The sequence below is a fragment of the Limulus polyphemus genome, unplaced genomic scaffold (assembly GCF_000517525.1).
Source record: "Limulus polyphemus unplaced genomic scaffold, Limulus_polyphemus-2.1.2 Scaffold92, whole genome shotgun sequence".
In the NCBI taxonomy this organism is placed as follows: Eukaryota; Metazoa; Arthropoda; class Merostomata; order Xiphosura; family Limulidae; genus Limulus; species Limulus polyphemus.
Window position 1 is genome coordinate 1,076,671 of NW_013665702.1, and position 9,341 is coordinate 1,086,011.

The window sequence follows — 9,341 nt, forward strand, 5'->3', positions numbered from 1 at the left end:
GGGAGTATCATTGCTGAATTTTTGTATCACTGTAACAGTAATATATATATATATATACACTGCTGAATATTTGGTCACAATAGTAATAATAATATGCACTTCTGTTTGATCACAATAACAATATTATATACATTGCCCAGTTTCTGCAGTAAAAAACAAAACAAAAAAAAACGAGCGGTGGTATCATATAAAACAATTCATACATTTTTTCATGTAACAAAATGTGATTTGCATAAAATAAATAGTTTCTTTTTCATAAAATCAGGAAAACGTGTGAATATCCAGCAGCGTCTTTGAAAATGATACTTATAATTCACTTGTCATGAATATAAGTCTGAAGTTACATTTATCAATCGGTTGTATTTATAAGTTTGCAATCCCTCTCCTCCCTGTGACTCAGCGGTAAGCTTGAGGGCTTATAACGAAAAATTCTGGGCTCCTTCCCTGCGGATGGATAATCCTGACAACCAATTATGCAGGTTTGCACTTAAACAAACTTTGCGATATTACTTATTACTAAGTGTTTGTGCAACTCGGAATCACATACTAAGTTGTATGGAATATTAATTTGCAAAGAAATGATTAATAACGCTGTAAGGGAAAAAATAATCATGTGGACAACCTTATGGCCAAACACGCATTTTATATGAAAACCTGCATTACAATCACCTTCTTTGTAATTTTAAAATGGAGATTTCTTGAAAATATACCCTTATTCATAAGAATAAAGTCGCCTTTATTCACGGAGGATATGTGTTCATAGAACATTTTATACAACTTCTAGGTTATTTTTTATGCGTTTTCTTGGCTACTGATTCCTGGGTAGCTAGTAGTAACACACCAAAATAAATTCCTAGTACAAAAATACATATTGTATATTTGTTACTGATCATAACATGTTCGCCTTAAAAACAGGATCGGGTCAGACGCAGTCTAGTGGTCAGCTTACCGGACTGTGAAATATTTACTGTAAAATCGCGTTCTGCACTTTGGGTCTGCGAGTACATTATAAGAGGGACAATGAAATCCCACTATTCGATTAGAATAGCTCAAAAGTCGGCGGTAGGTGCTCATCGCAAGCTGTTTTCCCCACTAATCTTTCAGTTCAAAATTAGAGACGGCTAGCGCAAATAAACTTGTATTGCTTTGCGTTGAATACCCAAAACAAGCAAAAACAACATCCATCATTGTTATCTTAGAGGAACAATACATTACCTGCCTTACTTCTTTCCTGGCCCGGCATGGCCAGGTGGCTAAGGTGCTCGACTCGCAATCTGAGGGTCGCGGGTTCGAATCCCCGTCACACCAAACATGCTCGCCCTTTCAGCCGTGGGGGCGTTATAATGTGACGGTCAATCCCATTATTCGTTGGTAAAAGAATAGCCCAAGAGTTGGCGGTGGGTGGCGATGACTAGCTGCCTTCCCTCTAGTCTTACACTGCTAAATTAGGGACGGCTAGCGCAGATAGCCCTCGTGTAGCTTTGCGCGAAATTCAAAAACAAACACACATACTTCTTTCCATGAAAGGTGTTGGCGGTGTGCGCTTTTTTTTACGATCAGGTTTGGACCTACGCCTTTCTTTCATGCTTTCTAACCCTAGTTTATTAGTTTCTCCATATTTAATGAAGATTATTGTATTTGATTGTGAGGATGTACAACAAAATTTTCCTTCATGCTACGTATTTGGTAACTCATTCATCTTTACGGTCCTATTAACTTGCATTACATTTGCTTCTGGTGGAAAAAACTTACATTTTAGGGGTTTTGGAGTTGTAAGGAAGTGACCATCAAATTGTCTGAAGTTGTTATTAAAAAAACATTTCCAGCTGTTTATTGTTGATTTTTTTTGCAACGTTCAAATTTTAAATGTTAATATGTTTATTAGAAATATTTTGCTCTTTCAGTTTATTATGGTTTTCATTCAAAAAACAAAAAAATACAAACAAAAATATTTAATTTATACATATACAAACTTTATGAGTTGTAAAATTAATATACTTTTTTTCTGACTGGGTAAAATTTTAAGTCTTACGCTATATTAGGGCATAAACAGTGAACAATTGTTATAATATTGTGAGTTTTTGTTTTGTAATTTTTTAATTCATTCTGTGTGTGTGGGGTGGGGGGGGGGGTTCATTCATTCATTCAGTGTAATCTATTTCCTCCAAATACTTGTTTATAGGATGTAATACACCAAATCATCACCTTAAAACTTCCGGCTTTAGGCCTCTGAACGTAAATATTTTACATTTTACGGAGGAAAGTTTATATTTGTTTTTATTGTTTGAAAAGTACTTGTTTCAAATGTAGTTTTCTTTAAAGTTCGGAACTTTATATATATAAAAATACACCTTTCTGTATTTCATCTGCCTGATTCCTTCTCTTGAACAGACTATATACTTTTTTTTTCCAAAAATACTTACACGTATACTTTAGGAGTAAGAAGGTAACTTTTTGAAAGTGTTGTACTACTACGCGCATATCGTGCGGAGTGGTTGGTTCTACAAAGGTTCATAGTGACCTTCCAACAACGTCAACTAAAGTGATGAGAAAGTTGACCTGCGTTGAAACTGGAATGTGAAGTCGATGACCGGTCGCTGCCTTGGGTTTTCAAGGTTAACAGACGAGGATTCTCACGTGTTTCTCAACTGTCTGATAGTAATAACCTAGAGTTTCAACTCTTTCCGTCACTAAAGTTGGACTAACGTTTGTTTTTACTCTGAGCGAAATAGAACCTGAGGCACGTGAAAAGTTTTGCAATTTTTAGTTTTAAATCTATAAATTGCAACAAGCTTACTTAAGAAAACTTCATAACGTTCTGTAAGGGCACATATTTAAATATGCAACAGCTTAAAATTGTTGTGCATTTAAGATCTCGGAAACAGTTTATATCAATGTTTATGTGATACCAATGATATTTAGTATTACATACTTACGATAACATAGTCTACATCTCGTGTTATGTGGTTCCTATAACATCTAATATTACATACTGATGGTAGCTTGGTTTATAGCTCATGTTATGTGATTCTTACCAAATCTGGTATTGCATAATATTTCGAGTTGAAACATCTCCAGAGTGATCTATTTTATTCCATTAACGTATTTGTTATTCCCACGTTTAGGTATTCTCCCTTTTATTAGCTACAGGAGAACTTTGTTGTGGTGTTGAAAATTAATTATCTAGATGGGAGTCATGATTTGTGTGAAAAGAGATAAGTTTTTACAGTTCTAATGCGTTTATTATCACCAAAGTTTAAAGTTTAGTCAGTAATTACTAACAACCTGAAAATTATCCAGTCCAATTATTCGAGATGATGAGTTTTAGTATAACTTGATATGGCGCATACCCAACCATGTGCTCTTCAATTTTAATTCGTATCTCTGTTAGTTCACCGCATATCGCTAGAATTATAAAAGAGACACATCATTGCTAAGTAAACTGTACCACAAATTTCAATTAGTTTCGAAGAGTTTCAAAGATTGATCATATTAAATTACTTTTTGGTAGTTCATAAAAGCGATTAAAAGAAATTAGGCTCTTTTGTCCAGATTGATCGCTAGAAGCGCTAAACTGTAAATTCTCCAATTGGTTTTTAAATACCATTACAGAAAAGCCAAGTTTTGTACAATTTTTTCGACAAAAATTTTGATCGCAAAGTCATTGAAATGTATGCTTCAGGATTAAATAAATCCTAAACATTATATATATAAGTGAAATCAGAAATATTTTCTTGGTCGGTTTTAGTTGGTTTGAACTTTCTCTTTTATGATACCTTTAACTAATAGTGGGCATTATTCTTCAAAAGTTTTTATCGTATATATAAATATAACTATTTCTAAGTAAACGCAGGAAGGGATGATACTTTTTGTAGATTTTAACAATATAATAGCCTAAAATACTTTAAGTGAAGGACTTTGCATCAAAACCTATAAATCATTCATATTCCACCACTGAAAAGGCCTAATAGTATTTCTCTGTTTCACTGTTGGGGACCCGTGATTTGGCAAGACAAGTTCACTGCAAAGTGTCCACAGATCAAAGAAGATATTAGGTCTCTACGCGATTTATGGATTCTTTCTTCTTTTCACTGAAATTGCACTTTTTGGTGAAGAAAAGAAATAATTCTCAAAACTCATACTTATCCAATGTTTGTAAGAATCAAATTTTGATATACAATGGAATGACTCTGTGTTAATCTAAACAGAAAACTTTACTATCCTGTTAGAAAGGGTTAAATGAGAGTTTATTTAGTAACATGCTGTACTTAATACTGGAACACTGAAACAGACAGCTGAGTAGTGTGACACAAGACAAATGCTGAGCAAATCGTCATATCTTTAACAACAGAATGTAGATAATGTAATAACGCGGTAAAGGATGAATTTTAACCACAGAAAGTGGATAAGATAATAGTTTACGTTGATTGGCCTTTAACTACAAAAGTAGATAATATAATAACCCCTTATGGAATTATTTTAGCTAAAGAAAGTGGATAATGTAATGATCCCCTGTGAAATTATTTTTAGTTAAAGAAAGTGGAAAATTCACAAACTCGTAAGAGATTATTTTCAGTTAAATGAAAATTCCCCAGTGTGTCAACGGTAAATTTATAAACCTTTAACGCTACAAAGTCTGGGGTTCCAGGAAGCAGATAGCTCGTTGTGTAGTATTGCTTTAAAACAACAACAAAAGCTGAAAAAAAGTGGTTAATATAATAACCCCTTATGAGATATTTAACTATATTAAGTTTATAATATAATAACCCCATGTGAGGTTTTAACTACAGTAAATTTATAATATAATAACCCCGTATAAGATTATATTTAGCTACAGAAAGCAGATGATATAGTAAATCCGTATAAGGTGGTATTTAACTACAGAAAGTGCATGGGTGTATAATATCCTCATATAAAATTATTTTTAACTAAAAATAGTTGTTATGTAGTAACCCCGTGTGAGATGATTAAGTCCAGAAAGTAGATAGAATAACATTGTACGAGAGATGTATGATAATTATAATATCAGGCATCAACTACATCTGTTCCAGAACGAGTAAAATTTCGTAGTGATTTGCAACCAAAAGTCCCAACCGTTTGTGAATATAGTTAACCACAACCATTAGATGTTTTACACAAGTTCAAATTATGTAGGGTGCATTTTGATGTTCTAAAAAATATATTTTTTGATAATTATAATTACCACATCTATCGCTATCTAAAAGAAATGATTGTATAAACTTAGAAACGATGAAAAGGCATATGAGCAATATGACTCGTCTATTTCGAAATGCAATATATTAATCATGAAATGCAGTTTTTTATTTTAATACAGTAACACTTATGTGTCACAGTGGGAGGGAAACACTGTGGCTTATTTCGGTGTAAACAGCACATATACATGGTCACCTGATATTGAACTCTTTTTTTTTTTTTTCTAGATTCTGGTTTGATATTTGTGTCTGCATTGCTTCATTTTAATTTGTTGTCCCCGTGGGAACGTCCAGGCTGTTAATAATCACGCCTCCATTTCACTGACGTCATTGTGTCGTAAAATAATACTGATTTTCTCAAAATACGAAACTCTGGAGAGCCATAATTTCAAACGAAAGAGAAAATAAGAACATTTCTCAGACTACATGTTCAATATTCGAAATAATTGTAACTCACAACTGTAAGAAACTGGAGAGATGCTTTAAAATGTTTACATTAGGACATTTTATTGATTGTTTTAGTTATATTCACACAACTCCTAGCAAAAGCTGTAGGACTGCTTATAATTATTTACATTGGGTCACTTTATTTACTTTGTACTTACATTAATACATCTCATAAAAGAAGCTGAAGGACTAATTGCAAATCAGGTTATTTAGATTATAATTGATGACAACTAGGTGAAGTTGGATTACTGCTAACAAGATTTGAGTACGTTATATTAAAACGATTTTGGATATGTAAATCAGCAAGTCACGTGAAAACCACTATCCATATAAAGTGGCGGCTGAATGTATCAAAACTACATGTTTACATTGTTGCCCGGCATGGCCAGATAGTTAGGGCGCTCGACTCGAAATCTGAGGGTCGCGGGTTCGAATCCCCGTCCCACCAAACATGCTTGCCCTTTCAGCCCTGGGGCATTATAATGTGACGGTCAATTCCATTATTCGTCGGTAAAAGAGTAGCCCAACAGTTGGCGGTGAATGGTGATGACTAGCTACCTTCCTTCTAGTCTTACACTGCTAAATTAGGGATGGCTAGCGCAAATAGCCCTCGTGTAGCTTTGCGCGAAATTCAAAACGAAACAAAAAATATTGTTTGTTTTTACGTAGGAAGTGTGATGTTACTAAAAATTGATCTTTTTTTGGGAAAGGTATATAACAATCTTCTTCGACACAGTATATTCATAGACTCATATTTTAAATATGTATTCAGATAGAAGATTTAGAATTTCCGAAACAAAAATATCCCTTATACTTAATGGTATCGAGAAATAAAGGAATATGAATCAACTTAGAGCACAGGGACCATCCAGAAAGAGACCTACAACAAATCGTATTCAAGCCGTAATAGTCAAAGTGTGATATCTTGTAACAGGTGAGAACCAACTAACACAGAGATCAGTGGCAAAAGCCATACACATACCCAAAGCATCAGTGTGCAACATAATCAAGACGTATCTCTGTCTGCAAAAGCGACACAAGTCACATGTGCATAAAATGCTTACACAACGTATCCGTTCAATCATTGTATACCTCAATAAGATGGAGAATAAAATGGGTATTTATGCTATTCCACACGAAGACAAACCGGTCAAGTCGCTTAAAGCTGCACCTGCGGATTTTTGTGCGATAGGATTGTTGAAGAGGGCGCTGGGGAACCGTCGTCATTGTACACTAGATGTATTACGAAAAGCAGGTAGGGAGGAGTTGTGTTTTGCGGACTTGACAGCTTTGCGACGGAGCCTTTTGCAATGGAAACTTCTACAGAGCTACTGTTCAGATGCGCGGTCGTCAGATATAGCTTGACAGAACATGACGACATGGATAGTAGCGACGTTGTGGGGCTACAAAACTGTTTTAATATAACGTGCTCAACCTCTGATTTGGTTTATTTTATCTAAATTGTACTTACATTAACACAACGCTTGTGTGTGTGTTTATATATATATATATAGATATAAACGTTTGTGTCTGTACGTTTAACGTTTTATGTATAAAACAATGAAACTTCTGTATTCAAGAAATTTCAAAAAATTCACCATATCATTGTGTCAGTGTGAGAATAAAACAGAAAAACGCGTATATGAATTATTCTAGAATTTTATTAATAATTTCATTATAATGAAAAAAAACGGAGACGTAAATCAAAATGTGCCCCCCAGTGACACAGCGGTATGTCTGCGGACTTACAACGCTAGAAACCGGGTTTCGATACCCGTGGTGGGCAGAGCACAGATAGCCCTTGTGTAGCTTTGTGCATAATTAAAAACAGACAGACAAACAGACAGTAACTGCAAAGCTGTACAGTGGGTTGTTTGCATTGTACCCATCACAAGGGTTGAACACCGAATTTTAACGTTATAAGACCTCAAACTTAAAGTCGAGATAACGGCGGAGGGTGGGGTGGCACCGAATTAGAAATACAAAACCTCACGAGTTGCAGTTACTATATGGGTTGTGTGTAATAGCATCGTACTGATGAAAACGAGAACGTACATGAATATCGATTTTTTTCTCTCTGTTTCTCAACAGCTTTATTGATCGACTCCTAGCATGCAGTAAAATTACACGTTTCATTTTGTTTATTTCACATCAGATAGTTTTAATAAAAATACATGTTTTTCTCTACACAACTAAACTAGCGACTTCGCATTTTAATTGTTACGTATTGTGACGTTTTATCTGTTAACTTAATAACCCCCCCACCTAAGTGAACGTATTTAATATTTTCAATTTCGAATATTAAATGTTACTTGCTCTATTATTTGAAAAGATACCTTCGTGTTGATCTAGTTATATGTGATAGTTTATTTAATCATATCGATTGGTAGTTATAGTTTAGGAAAATATAAATCAAGTATATGCGATAGCCATGTTGTTAGTGTAATATAATTAAAATTAGACATCCTAATCTTAAGATATAACAAACTGTTAATCTAATTGCTGTTCAGATACCAACTTAGTGAAATCTTTATTTTAGAATACATGTTTTAGTCAAAGAATAAAATGAAATCAAAATAATAAATGAATTAAAGTTCAACGTTTTAGCTTTCTTATTCAATTACAATAAAAGTAATTAAAATAAAACTATTATGTCTTATGGTGTAAACGAAGCACGAGTTGTTAATTGTTGTATGGTGAAGTTGAACTATAATAAGACTGATAACAATTTTAATGACATCCTTCTTTATTGGTCCAATACAGGTTTATAATAGGATGGGTGTATATCAGCATTTGTACTAACGCTGTCTGTTAAACACGCCACTGCCGACAAGGAATTTTCTCTGAAATGAATGATTCTGGTATTGAGACGTGCAGGTGCAACAAACACAGTAGCTGAAATGCTATTGTACTCTCTTCTTACTGAAAACTCATAATCAGCTAGTAAATAATATGAATGAAACTGTTATCAGTCTTATTGTGACATAATTTTGTTAATGGAGATTGAACAACACACGCGACTTTTCTATCTATGGTAGAAGTATGTGAGAACACTAATTTTATTTACTTATCTATAACAGATACTGTAGCAGATAAATGCAAAATTCACATTCCAGGTATATATATATATATATAATATTGTATTAAATAACTTTTTTTTTGTAACATGACTATACAAGATGCTTTTATTTTTATCTGTAACACTATTAGGTAAACTTTTGCTTTATTCATTTAATTTTTTCTAGCTTCATAATTAAGAAAAAGTTTGCCATTTCGAATCTTGTGATTTGACCGGAAATAGATGACAATGGGATTTGGGTGCTCGTGTAATTTAGAGGCAATTCTATTTTTTGATGGTATATAAAAAAAATCTGTTTAAAATACAATGAACGGCTTTTGGAAAAACAACAGTAGGATATTTTGTGTGCTGGATAAGCTTTGTAATATTTTTGTTAACTTTTACGTTTGTTTCCAAGACATCATATATTTTTCTGTTCAACTCGATAACTGTTCTCCAAATAACGTTTTGTCACCCTGAACTGGTAAATCGTTGCACTGAAAAATGTGTTCTGCAAGTAACGTTTTGTCAAACTAAACTGGTAAATCGTTTCGCTGAACAATGTGTTCTGCAAGTAACGTTTTGTCAAACTAAACTGGTAAATCGTTTCGCTGAACAATGTG

The 9,341-nt window shown here is 33.7% G+C and overlaps 1 long non-coding RNA gene across 1 annotated transcript in view; it reads left to right on the plus strand.

Moving 5' to 3' along the window:
• The window catches only part of LOC111088316, a 66,324-nt gene extending 56,999 nt beyond the window's left edge, over positions 1–9,325 (plus strand). Inside the window, exon 5 of the long non-coding RNA XR_002612866.1 lies at positions 8,424–9,325. This is a non-coding gene — a long non-coding RNA (uncharacterized LOC111088316). The remainder of the gene's footprint in view (positions 1–8,423) is intronic.
• Positions 9,326–9,341: the final 16 nt, after the last annotated feature.